The sequence below is a fragment of the Protopterus annectens genome, chromosome 1.part2 (assembly GCF_019279795.1).
Source record: "Protopterus annectens isolate FY-2018-M chromosome 1.part2, PAN1.0, whole genome shotgun sequence".
Taxonomy (NCBI): domain Eukaryota; kingdom Metazoa; phylum Chordata; order Ceratodontiformes; family Protopteridae; genus Protopterus; species Protopterus annectens.
The window spans coordinates 324,123,554-324,141,053 of NC_056727.1; positions in this window are offsets into that span (position 1 = coordinate 324,123,554).

The window sequence follows — 17,500 nt, forward strand, 5'->3', positions numbered from 1 at the left end:
GAAAACTGACACAGTACAGAGGTAAAACTGCAGCACTTGACCACACCCTCAAAGCAAACATCTATGTATATCACACATCAACTCCCACAGCTTAGACTGACACCCAACCAGTGCCTATCTGCTGACAACAAGTGCTGAGATACAATCCTGACCTATTCAACACCAGTAATTCAATCCTATGACTGAACAAAAGTATACTGGAGAACACATCAAAACAATGGAAGCTGCCAAGATTCAAACCACCATGTATGAAAATATTACAGGCCAAAATTCCCAACCCATTTTGCAGCAAAGAGACAAAACGTATTCAAACCATGGGTAACACCTTTACCACGTCAAAAAGGTGTCCAAGAAGCTTGTTTTTCCTCCAACATCGGAGGACAGCCATGATGATCCATGCACTGCAAGAGTACCATTTTATCCTGGCAATTGCTTCATGACTGTATATAGAAACATTTAATCCAAATCATTAACTGGCACTACAACAATATTTCTCAGAAAAGTTGTTTTACAGCCAATGACCAGACAGAACGCATCATTGAGAGGATACATTTATCAAATGTCATGCCCCAGCCATAATACAAGTGTCTCCTCAAATCAATCCCCAACGAATCTACTGCTCCACCAAACTTGCAGACCAATACTGGCATCCTTTCATGCAGTCACATTGAAACACAAAAATACAGGTCCGCTGATCAGGAACAACTAGGCTCTCAACTGCCAGACAACACACCCGCTCTGCAGAAAGGTCCAAGAATCATAGTTGCATTGTCAAGCATCCTTGTCCACACTAACAGTAACATGATATACCCAAGATACACTAGTATTGTGTCATTCTTGATAATGTAAAAAGCCAGGCAATATTATAAGAAGGGTGAAGCCACAGCCAGGCAACATAACAAGAAGAGCACAGCCGCAGTCACCATTCAGATGAGCAAACGGAACAGCATGAGCCATCTAAGGATGGATAGCCCATTGAGTACCTGCCACAATGCATGCCCATCATGCATGGCAACCCAGTAACAAATTAGGTGTGGGCTAAGCCTCTCCCTTCCACTCAAATCAGATCCAACACAATATGTGTGTAGAACACAGATGCTTCGACAAAGCCCAAAGCCACATGGGATATAAACATTGTATAATTGACACACCGGGTCAAATCCACTGTTCTTATGTTACTCATTATAGTTGCCTATACAATCATTGCTTCCACTTTCTCCATCTAGTATACCATACCGCCATCTAAATGTTTGATTTGCCAAATGCACATCCAACCTTCTTGTTGCATCCCACCTGCCCACCCGAGGGCATACCTTGGCAGCAGGGACATCAGTAGTATTCTGTAGGAGCACCAGTGTGGGAAATGGCAACCCTCCCCAAAACAAACCTGTCAGTTGCTTGACATTTACTAGTTTCTTTAGAGAATTTGTAAAACAGCAGTGATTTTATTTGCTGATGATTAATTTCTGCTTTTTAAACTCTGCTGTATAAAACATAGTAAGGGATAGCTAAAATGTCTGGAAATCTAAACTGATAGAAAGACAAGCAGATATATGTCCTTATCTATCAAGGTGCTAGAAGGCATCAGTAGCCATAAACTGAAAGTGCTTCAAAAATAAATATCTGTGTATATTTATATGAACCTTTTATATTATTTATGTTTCCTTAGAAGGAATTTAGGTTTATGTATCTTTAAATGTGAACCTAGCTTATTTTCTGACTAGACGTCAATTAGAAAGAGTCAGGGATGGCTTACACAAGTAAATGCGACAAGCAATAAGTAACTCAAGTTTCTAGTGATGTTTGTATGTTAAATTGTCTCGAGAACCAAGCAGGAAAAGGTATGTGTTTTTCTTTTTCTTTTCCCTCCTCTTATTTGGTGACAAACTCATGTAGTGGCACGTGAGCACTCTAGTTTACGGAGTAGTGTTCACAACTGTCAAACTTTGCATTTTAAACATGCTATGCCTTATTTCTCTGCAAAAAAAAAGACAACAGGATATCTAAGCTAGTCACAAGCATCTTTCAACTGGATGTCTGAGCCACAACACACATGACTTATAGCCTCAAAATATCACTTAAAACATATTTTTCACTGGACTATATCAGTATGTGCATATGGGTCAAAGGCAGAACATCTTTTAAGCTTATTTAAAGTAGTCTTATGATACATCCTAACTGAAATACTTCATTTCAAAAGCAACACATTTCTGCCCAGCATTAGCTTATCCAAACAGGGACACTTTTAACTTATAAAAAGTAATACTATCAGGGATGTAACTAATAATAAGTTATATAGCAGCCATTACTATACCTATTAAGCAATATAACCATATACTGATTAAAGTATTATAAGTTAATGAAGATTTAATAAAAAGAAGAGAAAAATAAAAACAACAAAACACAAAGAGAGAAAATAAATAAATAAATAAATAAATAAACTATTTGGGAACATTATTATGCATTGATTACTCTGATTAAGAATATGAAAATAATAGATGGATAATATGTTGTCCCCACACAGACTGTTGTGAGTTGTGTTCAAGTTACTTTGCATCATTTGGAAGAGTTATAGGAATGTATATGCCTGGGATATAAACAGATTTAGTCCTACTTAACTTTGAACTGCTAAACATCAGTGTGTAACAGTCTTTTTGTTACACTTTAGTTCAACATCTTGCCAATTCGGCGAAGCAGTGAGGTATCTGTGGATTTAAAAGAAGTGTTTTTTCATCTTTTTTTCGTTCTGTTTTATCAAGTGACACAATTCAAGTTTTATATATCCGTGTCATTTTTTTGAACTTTAGTAGCTATCCCAGCTACGGTCCACCACTAGTCTATCTGCAGGATCTGATTATATTTTATCAGTTGTTTGTTCTTGCACAACCTTATTAGTTGCCTTACAGTGATGGCGGAAGCAGTGGTTGGGGCGTCGGCTGTATTGGATGGTGAAGAAATTCTACTTTTAAGGGCTGAAGTAGCCAGATTACACCAAGATGTCAGCAAGCTCACGGAATTAGTCACTTCATTGTTAAATCTACACATATTAACGGTAAACATGAACCAACATCTCCCACAAGGACATACCCAGGATTCAGGATAACAGCGAGAATGACTTGATATTGACAGTGGATACCAATGTTGAAATACCCAATGGACAGGGTGTTTAAATCAAACAGGGTCATCACACAGAACGGGCAATATAGATATGAACCCAAGGGCGTTGATGACCCATCGATACCTGAAAAGGACTTTACCTTCGATTTCAGCTTTTTTCACAGCAGAGCTGAAATGGACTATAGAGGGCCAAGTCAAACATGCACCCCCAAAACCTATTCTGCTATGGCATGCATGCCAAATACTAAAACTCAATGTACTATACCTAGTAATTCTAACTTGTTACACAATGAAAATACTGTAAGAAACAAGAGAGTTACACAAGGAAAACATGTTGATAATAATTATTCCACGTTTAATAAGTTTCTCAAAAATGATTATGCTTTTGATTCATCACACTCTAATGAAATGTTTCAACATCATGATAATGTTATTAACAAAAATATGGGGATGATGATCAAAATGAATCCATCAAAAGTAGTATATACAAAATGGGAAACATTTTAATACAAATACAGAATATTAAAGTTGATAAAGCTTATTTGAAGCAATGCATTAATTCAAGGTAGTTCCCAAAGGGATTAGGTTTTTCAAACTACCTATGGGCCTAGAATACAATGAGAGTACAATTTCAGCTTTCAACAGTTTGTTTGATGATTTTGCATTTGTTATATGAATTTGTTATTGAAGTGTTACGAGGATAAGTTGAATGTACTCATTGATGAAGTAGAGCATGTTAATGAATTTATTTTATGAACCCTGCATTTGAACAGTGGTATGATTTATACCACAAACAATTCCAAATGGCAGAAACCACAGCGAAAATATTTTCAAGGAAAACAAAAAATTAGAGCGTGATATGGAGCTATATAGAACTTGTAAGGTATATGTTTGGCCACAAGATAGGAAAGAAAGATTAGATGAAGGATATACACATGTAAGAGGTAGAAGACAGGTGGACAGACAGGAAAATTTTCAGGAGGAAGACACCATCAAAATTATGGAAAACAAATTACCAGAGCAGCAGAAAATACAAGTAAAATCCAGAGTTTGTCAGTTTAGAACGACAGTTGGAGGTTTTACTGTCTCCTCCAGCCATTTTAGTTCCATCTAGAGAGATTGACGTGGTCCCATCTCCCCTTAACATCAACAATGAAAATTCAAATGATGGACATGATGAAACTGTGAAAATAGACATACAGGAGGTAGATACATCAGAATTAGAAAAAGAAAACCTAGTATCACGCACTATAAAGGCTTCAACGTGTACAACTACACAGATGTCCCTATTCATGAAGAATTATGTTCCCTTTATGCAAAGGAACCAAATTCATCCCTACACAGAAATTCAATCTAGTAGATCATATCAAAGAAATCAAATTATATAGTCGCAGACTTAACCTGGCTCTACTATTTGAAAAAGAAAAGGATGATGAGGCCACATATATACCCACTGAATTAAAAGAAAAAGTACATTTATACCTCAGTACAATTCACAAGTGAATGTATTTGAACAAATGATATGTAAAGAACTGTATCTACTCAACCAGGAAATCACAAGAGAATATCGGAAAAAACAGGAATTAACAAAAGATAACATCTCCAAAGAAGAAAGTGCTGTACTGAGTGAATATATGTATAAAACAGACTTCAGAATAATGAAACCCGACAAGGGGAGGGGCAGTTATTTATCCCCGAAAAGATTATATCACTGAGATATACCATATTTTATACCATTCTGGGAATTACCAACAGGTTTCAATCAATCAAATTAACCAAGGTTTTAGAAGAATTGACATAGCTTTGGAAGAATACTTTATTGATAACCGCATCACAGAAGAAGTATATAGGTTTCTAAAAGTTGATCATCCAGTGATGGCTTGCATAATAGGAATACCGAAAATTCACAAGTCTCTGACCAAACCACCCTTCAGACCCATCATCTCAGGTTCAAAGTCAAAACATATAACATAGGAGTAACGATCGATAGATGGATCTAAACATATTTATACACATGTACCATTCATCATCAAAGACTCATGGGATTTCTTGAGTAAACTCAGTCCTGACAAATGGACAGAACAATGTACATTCATCACCATTGATGTATGTGACTTATTTTCATGTATTCCTAAGGACGAGGACTAGAGAGATTTGCCAGGAGTCTTAGAAAGTTTTCTACATTGACCTGGGACAAAATAAATTTAATCATGGATATGATGGGCCTAGTGTTGGATCACAATTATCTTACTTTCGAGGGTGAATTTTTCAGACAAAGCAAGGAGTTGCTATGGGCATCTTGTGCCCCCATATTTGCAAACTTGGTTATGTCTGATTGGGAGAATGAATTCATTACCAACTGTGCATTCTCCAGCTACATCACCTTCTATGTAAGATTTCTGGACGATATATTCATTCTGTGGAAGGACCCAACGAGACAATACCACAATTTATTGAATACATCAACGAAACTACCAATTTTTGAAATTTACCTATGAAACAAATAACTCAGGTATTTCATATTTGGATGTGTTCATAGGTTCCAATGAGGAAGGTTTTACATCCAAGATACATAGAAAAGCACATTCTCTAATGATTATCTATTTTTGAAGTGAACATCCACCACACATTTTCAAAAATATTATGAAGGGACAGTGCATTAGATGTGCCAGAATGTCATCAACTAGAGAATTCATGGAAGGAGAAATGGTTCTGTTAGCAGATTTATTTGAAAGGAGAGGATATCCCAGCAACATGATTAGTGACACCATTGAATTTGTCAAATCCCAATGGGGAATAAAATACAAACCACTGCTAGGTCTTGATAAAGAGATGAACGCTAACTTGCAGAAAGCAAATATGGGTAGAGTGTGTGTTCTGACCTATACCCCTCACAGCACCAAGATTAAGGACATTATAAAGAAATATTGGGACATTATCACAGTATCAGATGTCAACAAAATATACTGGGTGAGGAACCCAAGATAGTATACAAAACTGGTCCCAACATAAAAGATTACTGGAACATTCCAAGTTAGGGAAAGGCAGAAACAATAATAAAGACAAGGTTTTCACCAGAAAGTGCGGAAGATGCAAACAATGTACACATATAAACACCAACAGTGATATTGTTTTGAATGACATTAATCACAGTAAAATTAGGAGCATAGGTGGAAATTGCAGCACCAAGCACATAGTATATTTAACTCTGTGCAAAATGTCCAGCCTATTATATAGGCAAAACAGAAAGAGAGTTAAAGAAACGATTTATGAGCATTATTATAAAATTAGGAAAATGGATAGTAAAAATGCCCTATACAGACACATCAAGGAATATGGTGAGGGACACACATTCTCCTTTATGATAATAGATGAGGTGAAGGAAATTCCTTTGAGGATTGGAAAACAAGACTGGCCTGTAAAGAAAGCAAGTGGCAGATTTTAACTGATTCCACTAGGAATCCAGGTATTAATGATTTTATAAGTATAAAACCATTTTTAATTCTTGATACATAATATATTTTTATGGCTGCAATATTTGATGAAATGTAAGTACATAGTGAATTTAATTCATGTTTTAGTATTTCAATTACAATACCATATGAATAATTATTTTTAGTGACTTTTAAAATCAATATTTATAATTATATATACATTTGTATTTACTTTTGGTATGTATATACATAAATCACCAAGATTTATATGTTTTTTATATAGGTCCAATATTAGTTATGTTACAAATGGAGTACTGTTTCTTTAAATTGAGTAACAAAGTTTTGGTGCCAAAAACTGTTTTTAAATGAGTTAATTAAATGTTTTGCACTAGTTCTGATGAAGTCTGCGATGGTGCAGATGAAAGCCAACTAGTGCTTAAGGAATGCTATCGTTGTAATAAAGGATTTATTTTCAGTCTACAGCGCTTTTTGCTTCCTATGAGTTTGAACTTGAGTTTGTTTACACAGCAATTGTGCTAGTGCTTCATTTTCTTCCTGCAAGTCTGGAACTATTGAGTTTGCCAAGGGAAGCTTCTTGTGTTTTTCTAACTACAAAGTATTGGATTGGGTTTTCTACCACAAGCTAAACGGATAGTCAGGACTTCCTGAGCAACCAGGCATTTGCTCTACAACATTTCATCAGCTTTACAAACATTCTAAGGTACTTTTTATGGTTGTTGTGGTCTCCCACACAGACTGTTGTGAGTTGTGTTCAAGTTACTTTGCATCATTTGGAAGAGTTACAGGAATGTATATGCCTGGGATATATACAGATTTAGTCCTACTTTACTTTTGAACTTCTAAACATCAGTGTATAACAGTGCATGAGTTTGGAACTTGAGTTTGTTTACATAGCAATTGTGCTAGTGTTTAGTGCTTCATTTGCTTCCTGCAAGTTTGGAACTATTGAGTTTGCAAAGGGAAGCTTCTTGTGTTTTTCTAACTACAAAGTATTGGATTGGGTTTCTACCACAAGCTAAACGGATAGTCAGGACTTCCTGAGCAACCAGGCATTTGCTCTACAACATTTCATCAGCTTTACAAACATTCTAAGGTACTTTTTATGCTTGTTATGGTGTCCCCACACAGACTGTTGTGAGTTGTGTTCAAGTTACTTTGCATCATTTGGAAGAGTTATAGGAATGTATATGCCTGGGATATAAACAGATTTAGTCCTACTTAACTTTGAACTGCTAAACATCAGTGTGTAACAGTCTTTTGTTACACTTTAGTTCAACATCTTGCCAATTCGCTAAGCAGTGAGGTATCTGTGGATTTAAAAGAAGTGTTTTTCATCTTTTTTCGCTCTGTTTTATCAAGTGACACAATTCAAGTTTTATATATCCGTGTCATTTTTGAACTTTAGTAGCTATCCCAGCTACGGTCCACCACTAGTCTATCTGCAGGATCTGATTATATTTTATCAGTTGTTTGTTCTGCACAACCTTATTAGTTGCCTTACAGTGATGGCGGAAGCAGTGGTTGGGGCGCCGGGCTGTATTGGATGGTGAAGAAATTCTACTTTAAGGGCTGAAGTAGCCAGATTACACCAAGATGTCAGCAAGCTCACGGAATTAGTCACTTGATTGTTAAATCTACACATATTAACGTAAACATGAAATCTAACATCTTCCCACAAGGACATACCCAGGATTCAGGATAACAGCGAGAATGACTTCATATTGACAGTGGATACCAATGTTGAAATACCCAATCGACAGGGTGTTTAAATCAAACAGGGTCATCACACAGAACGGGCAATATAGATATGAACCCAAGGGGCGTTGATGACCTATCGATACCTGAAAAGGACTTTACCTTCGATTTCAGCTTTTTTCACAGCAGAGCTGAAATGGACTATAGAGGGGCCAAGCCGAAACATGCACCCCCCAAAAAAACCTATTCTGCTATGGCATGCATGCCAAATACTAAAACTCAATGTACTATACCTAGTAATTCTAACTTGTTACACAATGAAAATACTGTAAGAAACAAGAGAGTTACACAAGGAAAACATGTTGATAATAATTATTCCACGTTTAATAAGTTTCTCAAAAATGATTATGCTTTTGATTCATCACACTCTAATGAAATGTTTCAACATCATGATAATGTTATTAACAAAAAATATGGGGATGATGATCAAAATGAATCCATCAAAAGTAGTATATACAAAATGGGAAACATTTTAATACAAATACAGAATATTAAAGTTGATAAAGCTTATTTGAAGCAATGCATTAATTCAAGGTAGTTCCCAAAGGGATTAGGTTTTTCAAACTACCTATGGGCCTAGAATACAATGAGAGTACAATTTCAGCTTTCAACAGTTTGTTTGATGATTTTGGCATTTGTTATATGAATTTGTTATTGAAGTGTTACGAGGATAAGTTGAATGTACTCATTGATGAAGTAGAGCATGTTAATGAATTTATTTTGTGTAACCCTGCATTTGAACAGTGGTATGATTTATACCACAAACAATTCCAAATGGCAGAAACCATAGCGAAAATATTTTCCAAGGAAAAACAAAAAATTAGAGCGTGATATGGAGCTATATAGAACTTGTAAGGTATATGTTTGGCCACAAGATAGGAAAGAAAGATTAGATGAAGGATATACACATGTAAGAGGTAGAAGACAGGTGGACAGACAGGAAAATTTTCAGGGAGGAAGACACCATCAAAATTATGGAAAAACAAATTACCAGAGCAGCAGAAAATACAAGTAAAATCCAGAGTTTGTCAGTTTAGAACGACAGTTGGAGGTTTTACTGTCTCTCCTCCAGCCATTTTAGTTCCATCTAGAGAGATTGACGTGGTCCCATCTCCCCTTAACATCAACAATGAAAATTCAAATGATGGACATGATGAAACTGTGAAAATAGACATACAGGAGGTAGATACATCAGAATTAGTAAAAGAAAAACCTAGTATCACGCACTATAAAGGCTTCAACGTGTACAACTACACAGATGTCCCTATTCATGAAGAATTATGTTCCCTTTTATGCAAAGGAACCAAATTCATCCCTACACAGAAATTCAATCTAGTAGATCATATCAAAGAAATCAAATTATATAGTCGCAGACTTAACCTGGCTCTACTATTTGAAAAAGAAAAGGATGATGAGGCCACATATATACCCACTGAATTAAAAAGAAAAAGTACATTTATACCTCAGTACAATTCACAAGTGAATGTATTTGAACAAATGATATGTAAAGAACTGTATCTACTCAACCAGGAAATCACAAGAGAATATCGGAAAAAACAGGAATTAACAAAAGATAACATCTCCAAAGAAGAAAGAGCGGTACTGAATGAATATATGTATACAAAAGACGTAAGAATAATGAAACCCGACAAGGGGAGGGGCAGTTATTTATCCCCAAAAGATTATATCACTGAGATATACCATATTTTATACCATTCTGGGAATTACCAACAGGTTTCAATCAATCAAATTAACCAAGGTTTTAGAAGAATTGACATAGCTTTGGAAGAATACTTTATTGATAACCGCATCACAGAAGAAGTATATAGGTTTCTAAAAGTTGATCATCCAGTGATGGCTTGCATAATAGGAATACCGAAAATTCACAAGTCTCTGACCAAACCACCCTTCAGACCCATCATCTCAGGTTCAAAGTCAAAAACATATAACATAGGAGTAACGATCGATAGATGGACAAAACATATTTATACACATGTACCATTCATCATCAAAGACTCATGGGATTTCTTGAGTAAACTCAGTCCTGACAAATGGACAGAACAATGTACATTCATCACCATTGATGTATGTGACTTATTTTCATGTATTCCTAAGGACGAGGGACTAGAGAGATTTGCCAGTAGTCTTAGAAAGTTTTCTACATTGACCTGGGATAAAATAAATCTAATCATGGATATGATGGGCCTAGTGTTGGATCACAAGTATCTTACTTTCGAGGGTGAATTTTTCAGACAAAGCAAGGGAGTTGCTATGGGCGCATCTTGTGCCCCCATATTTGCAAACTTGGTTATGTCTGATTGGGAGAATGAATTCATTACCAACTGTGCATTCTCCAGCTACATCACCTTCTATGTAAGATTTCTGGACGATATATTCATTCTGTGGAAGGGATCCAACGAGACAATACCACAATTTATTGAATACATCAACTTAAACTACCAATTTTTGAAATTTACCTATGAAACAAATAACTCAGGTATTTCATATTTGGATGTGTTCATAGGTTCCAATGAGGAAGGTTTTACATCCAAGATACATAGAAAAGCACATTCTCTAATGATTATCTATTTTTGGAAGTGAACATCCACCACACATTTTCAAAAATATTATGAAGGACAGTGCATTAGATGTGCCAGAATGTCATCAACTAGAGAATTCATGGAAGGAGAAATGGTTCTGTTAGCAGATTTATTTGAAAGGAGAGGATATCCCAGCAACATGATTAGTGACACCATTGAATTTGTCAAATCCCAATGGGGAATAAAATACAAACCACTGCTAGGTCTTGATAAAGAGATGAACGCTAACTTGCAGAAAGCAAATATGGGTAGAGTGTGTGTTCTGACCTATACCCCTCACAGCACCAAGATTAAGGACATTATAAAGAAATATTGGGACATTATCACAGTATCAGATGTCAACAAAAATATACTGGGTGAGGAACCCAAGATAGTATACAAAACTGGTCCCAACATAAAAGATTACTGGAACATTCCAAGTTAGGGAAAGGCAGAAACAATAATAAAGACAAGGTTTTCACCAGAAAGCGGAAGATGCAAACAATGTACACATATAAACACCAACAGTGATATTGTTTTGAATGACATTAATCACAGTAAAATTAGGAGCATAGGTGGAAATTGCAGCACCAAGCACATAGTATATTTAGCTCTGTAAAATGTCCAGCCTATTATATAGGCAAAACAGAAAGAGAGTTAAAGAAACGTATTTATGAGCATTATTATAAAATTAGGAAAATGGATAGTAAAAATGCCCTATACAGACACATCAAGGAATATGGTGAGGGACACACATTCTCCTTTATGATAATAGATGAGGTGAAGGAAATTCCTTTTGGAGGGGATTGGAAAACAAGACTGGCCTGTAAAGAAAGCAAGTGGCAGATTTTAACTGATTCCACTAGGAATCCAGGTATTAACGATTTTATAAGTATAAAACCATTTTTAATTCTTGATACATAATATATTTTTATGGCTGCAATATTTGATGAAATGTAAGTACATAGTGAATTTAATTCATGTTTTAGTATTTCAATTACAATACCATATGAATAATTATTTTTAGTGACTTTTAAAATCAATATTTATAATTATATATACATTTGTATTTACTTTTGGTATGTATATACATAAATCACCAAGATTTATATGTTTTTTATATAGGTCCAATATTAGTTATGTTACAAATGGAGTACTGTTTCTTTAAATTGAGTAACAAAGTTTTGGTGCCAAAAACTGTTTTTAAATGAGTTAATTAAATGTTTTGCACTAGTTCTGATGAAGTCTGCGATGGTGCAGATGAAAGCGCTCAACTAGTGCTTAAGGAATGCTATCGTTGTAATAAAGGATTTATTTTCAGTCTACAGCGCCTTTTTTGCTTCCTATGAGTTTGGAACTTCTGAGTTTGTTTACACAGCAATTGTGCTAGTGCTTCATTTTCTTCCTGCAAGTCTGGAACTATTGAGTTTGCCAAGGGAAGCTTCTTGTGTTTTTCTAACTACAAAGTATTGGATTGGGTTTTCTACCACAAGCTAAACGGATAGTCAGGACTTCCTGAGCAACCAGGCATTTGCTCTACAACATTTCATCAGCTTTTACAAACATTCTAAGGTACTTTTTATGGTTGTTGTGGTCTCCCACACAGACTGTTGTGAGTTGTGTTCAAGTTACTTTGCATCATTTGGAAGAGTTACAGGAATGTATATGCCTGGGATATATACAGATTTAGTCCTACTTTACTTTTGAACTTCTAAACATCAGTGTATAACAGTGCATGAGTTTGAACTTCTGAGTTTGTTTACATAGCAATTGTGCTAGTGCTTCTAGTGCTTCATTTGCTTCCTGCAAGTTTGGAACTATTGAGTTTGCAAAGGGAAGCTTCTTGTGTTTTCTAACTACAAAGTATTGGATTGGGTTTTCTCTACCACAAGCTAAACGGATAGTCAGGACTTCCTGAGCAACCAGGCATTTGCTCTACAACATTTCATCAGCTTTTACAAACATTCTAAGGTACTTTTTTATGCTTGTTATGGTGTCCCCACACAGACTGTTGTGAGTTGTGTTCAAGTTACTTTGCATCATTTGGAAGAGTTATAGGAATGTATATGCCTGGGATATAAACAGATTTAGTCCTACTTAACTTTGAACTGCTAAACATCAGTGTGTAACAGTCTTTTTGTTACACTTTAGTTCAACATCTTGCCAATTCGGCGAAGCAGTGAGGTATCTGTGGATTTAAAAGAAGTGTTTTTTCATCTTTTTTTCGTTCTGTTTTATCAAGTGACACAATTCAAGTTTTATATATCCGTGTCATTTTTTTGAACTTTAGTAGCTATCCCAGCTACGGTCCAGCACTAGTCTATCTGCAGGATCTGATTATATTTTATCAGTTGTTTGTTCTTGCATAACCATATACTGATTAAAGTATTATAAGTTAATGAAGATTTAATAAAAAGAAGAGAAAAATAAAAACAACAAAACACAAAGAGAGAAAATAAATAAATAAATAAATAAATAACATTATTATGCATTGATTACTCTGATTAAGAATATGAAAATAATAGATGGATAATAATGAAAAATAGAGTAATGTTTAAATTATGCTTAGTATATTGATGTGATTTGAGATAAATGTATTTACATTTATGCTAATTTTGACATTTAAAATATAATTGAAAACAGTACCTGTTTTGGTGTAACTTGAAGACAGTAAGAACTTTTCTTTTGTTGTTAGTATTATTATTTAGATTTTACAGAATATAACATATGTAAGATTATTTGTCCTTTAGTTTTTTTTCTTTTGCTCAACAGTTTTCCAATTATTTACTTCAGCATTTCTCTTCGTGTACTTATTGTCCAGTCCATAGATTCTTCATGTGTTAGGATGTTGTTGTTGGTAAGGTATTTTATTGCTGAATCTACTGTTTCAAAGATTTTTATTCCATTTGGTAGAAAACTTTCAGTCTTGCTGGAAATAAAAGATGGACTTTCAGTTGCTTTTTCTTCAAGGTTTTTTTATTGGTAGAAATTCTTTCTTTTGAAACCACCTTTGTAGAATAATCATTGTCAAATCTTATTAATGAATCATTGTATTTGATGGGAGAATTTGCCCAAGCATTTCTTAATATAAGATCTTTATCTTGTGTAGAAAAAAGTCTCACAATTATAGATCTCGGCTTGTTCTTACCCGAGAAGAAGCATTTCCAGAAGCTGCTAGTGATCTATGCTCGCTCTATACCATATGAAAGAGCTTCAGGTATTTTTGTTACATCTGGTATCCAGGTGGTAAGAAAGTTTATCATATTGTCCCCTTCCGATTTTTCTGGTAGACCATATATTCTAATATTATTTCTTCTTGTTCGGTTTTCCATATCATCAAGTTTTTCTAGTAAATATGTATTCTGTTGAAGTAAGAATTCAGTTTGTTGTTCTTCTACTTGAACTCTATTGTCAATGTCACTTAATGACTGTTCAATAAGTGATATCTGTCCTTTCTGCTGTGTAAACATTTCTTGAAGCTGTTCCAGTTGTTGTGAGCACTTTTCTTTAAAAGTATCTATTTTATTGTCCATCTTGTCGATTTTTATTGTAAGTTCCTGTATATTTGTAATGAGAGACTGCAGGTCTTTTTTGAGAGAAGAGTCTTGTGCTGTATTCCTTAGATGACTCATGCTGTAAAGCTGATATTGGTGCTGATTTTCCAGTAATTAATTTGACAGGAATTATTCAAGTTCTGACAATAAAATTTTTCTTATAGATGCTCAGAGTTATTAGAAATAAGTTAGTAATAAACATTTCTTCAAATTAAATATTATTTTGTAAAATTCCTGTCAGGAATTGTATTGAGGTAAGAGAGCTGAAATGAAGTGCAGCTATCAGTTCAGCATCCTCTGAAGCATGCTTTCTGATGTCAGACACCTTCATATACCTTTTGCCCACATATCAGCATGATAATCTCTGTGGTGCATGTGATACCTGCGTAATACTGTAGTGTAGCAAACTAGTTAGTTAGGAATTCTAATCCTGACCCTGTCAACTGTGATAATGTGTGAGTCCCTGAGAGGGTGTGGCTGTGTCATCCTTGACACCTGTTCTTGTGGATAGGCACATGTACTACACCTGCCTTATTCATTCTTTATCACTGTTGCTGATGTCACTCACCATCAAATATACATTTGGACAGTTCTCCAACATGTAAACTTTGTGGCGCATGCAATAACTCAATACATACTCAGGCAGGGGTTTGAAACCCCGTACTGGTAAGTGTGTGACACAAACATGCTTAGCTTTTACTCTACTACCCCCTCCCTGTCTTACTTTGTCTCTGTCTCCTTCACTCCCTCTCTGGTGGATGTGGAGAAGTACACCTGCTCTGCTTAGGCAGCAGCTTGTGTTTTGTAAGCGACGCTCATGATCAGCTGATGGCCTGTACATGAATTGCAGTCCCCCACTGGCTGATTGCATGTGGAACAACTGTGGTTACATCCCCATAGCCAATTGCATGGAAACACACTACTATAACTAGGAAAATCATGTGGGTGTTGGCCCTTTTCATTCACTGTGAGCAGGACTTCATGTCGGTGTTTGGCAAATAGCATCACAGACGGTAATGGGGTATACCTCTAACAACATACACTGTGGAGATAGGCCAACAAACAGGAGCGGGATGTTCAGGACATGACTACATAATGTAAGTCTTGCTCTTCTGCATTTGAAGTAATGTTGGTTTAACAGGGTTTGTGTGGATATGGCTGATCAACATGATTTTATACCTGCCATGACAGTGTTATGTGGTTGAAACTCCCACCTGTAGGGCTATCTGCAGACTGGCCAGTGTTTGGAGTCTTACAGGTGTTGTGTTACTTACAGATTACCTATCTTTAGAACTGCAGAAGCATAGTCTGAGTCTAAGGATTGCAGTCAGTACATGGTGACAGCCATGAGAGTTACTGACTTCATATCCCTCAAAGGACATATGTCACAATAAACCCTGTTACACAGGTAAATGTATGAGGTTATCACAGCAACATATAATTACTGGCCCTGTGTTTGTGCCTCCAGCCACAACTCTGTCAACCTTTGTACATATGTCATGCAGAAAGAGGTGCATATGTTCAGTACACCATTATTTACTGACATCATACCTGATAACTAGCTAGTGAGATATCAGACTGCTAGACATGTTATGTATAGTAGGAATTATATTTGAGGACAAAACCTGGACATTCTGTCGTACTGTGTACAGTAGTGAGGTCTGTATACTTATGGTGATTGTCGACAGTGTGTAAATTGTGAATATGTACCTTGGCTTGTGTACAGACTGTAGTGGATGTCATTGTTCTTGGTCCTGTTCTATCTGATGTTGCATGCTGCTCCAGTGTATGGTACCCTATCGGCTTACATGTTTGTAGGGCCAAGCACACACATGTCCCATACCACAGTCAGATATTGGAGTACACTTTGTATTGGCCCAGTATATGTAGGGTTAGCATGTGAGTGGCACATATGAGGGTAGTGTAGATCAGACAGTCCATATACTGTAATATTAAGCATGCTTACCATATGTGGCTGTGGCTGTGTTCACATTGGTTACGGGTATGTGCTTTCACACAGGCGTCTGTTACTCTGTGCTGTGACATGCCTTTAGAGCCTGCTATATTTGCAGGTACATGTGTATTCCCCCATAAGAAATGTGTGTTGTGGCAGTCTGCCTGTAGTTTGCACAGTGCTTTATGACATGCCTAACAGCTCAGTGTACTTACCCAGTGTGATGTTATGTCCGGATAATTGTCAGATGTACTGCTGCTGGGCCACCATAACTATCATGTATTTCTGACAAAGCAGTAGGATGCTGTACAGATGTATGTCACTAACTAGTGGGTAGTATGTGGGCATGTGACCTCTGCTACACCAGTTATTATGTGTCAGAACAGATAGGAGTGCATGAATGCATAAACTGTGTGAGCATATGTATTATAGTATTTACGTGATATACCCATTTACATGGCTGTTAACATCCACATTGTCAGGCTTGGTCCACACGTCTTGCACTAAGGGGTTTTGTGTATACCTCTGGACTGACCAGAGTGTGTCAGACTGTCCACATTTATAGGTCATGTCTCTGCTGTATTCCACAGGACCATTACTGTGATATCTGTGCTACTGTACTATGATGACCTTAGGATGTCTGTCAGTAACTGATGGCGTACATGTCAATAGCAGATCTGACCTCCCACACACAACATTTCTGTTAAGACAACCCCTGTTACAGTAGCAACAGTCTACATTTATACCTGCAATACATACATGACATCCTCTTGCACTAAGAGGTTGCGACTATTGGTGTTGAGTTATTACTCCATTCCATGTTCTGGACATATGTCAAACAGATATGTATGTATATTTATATATATATATATATATATATATATATATGAAGAAACACCAAGGCGAAATATCCCCAAAAAATTGTAGATACCAACCAGACCCCAGTGGAAGGAACGCAAAAATCCAAGTTCACAAGCACAATGGAGCAGCACCTCAAAAGTCCAAAGCCTCAAGCTTTAAAAAGCATAAGTTGTAATCACCAGTAGGTATTGTTAAAAACAAATCCGTTTATTATGTGAGCGCTTT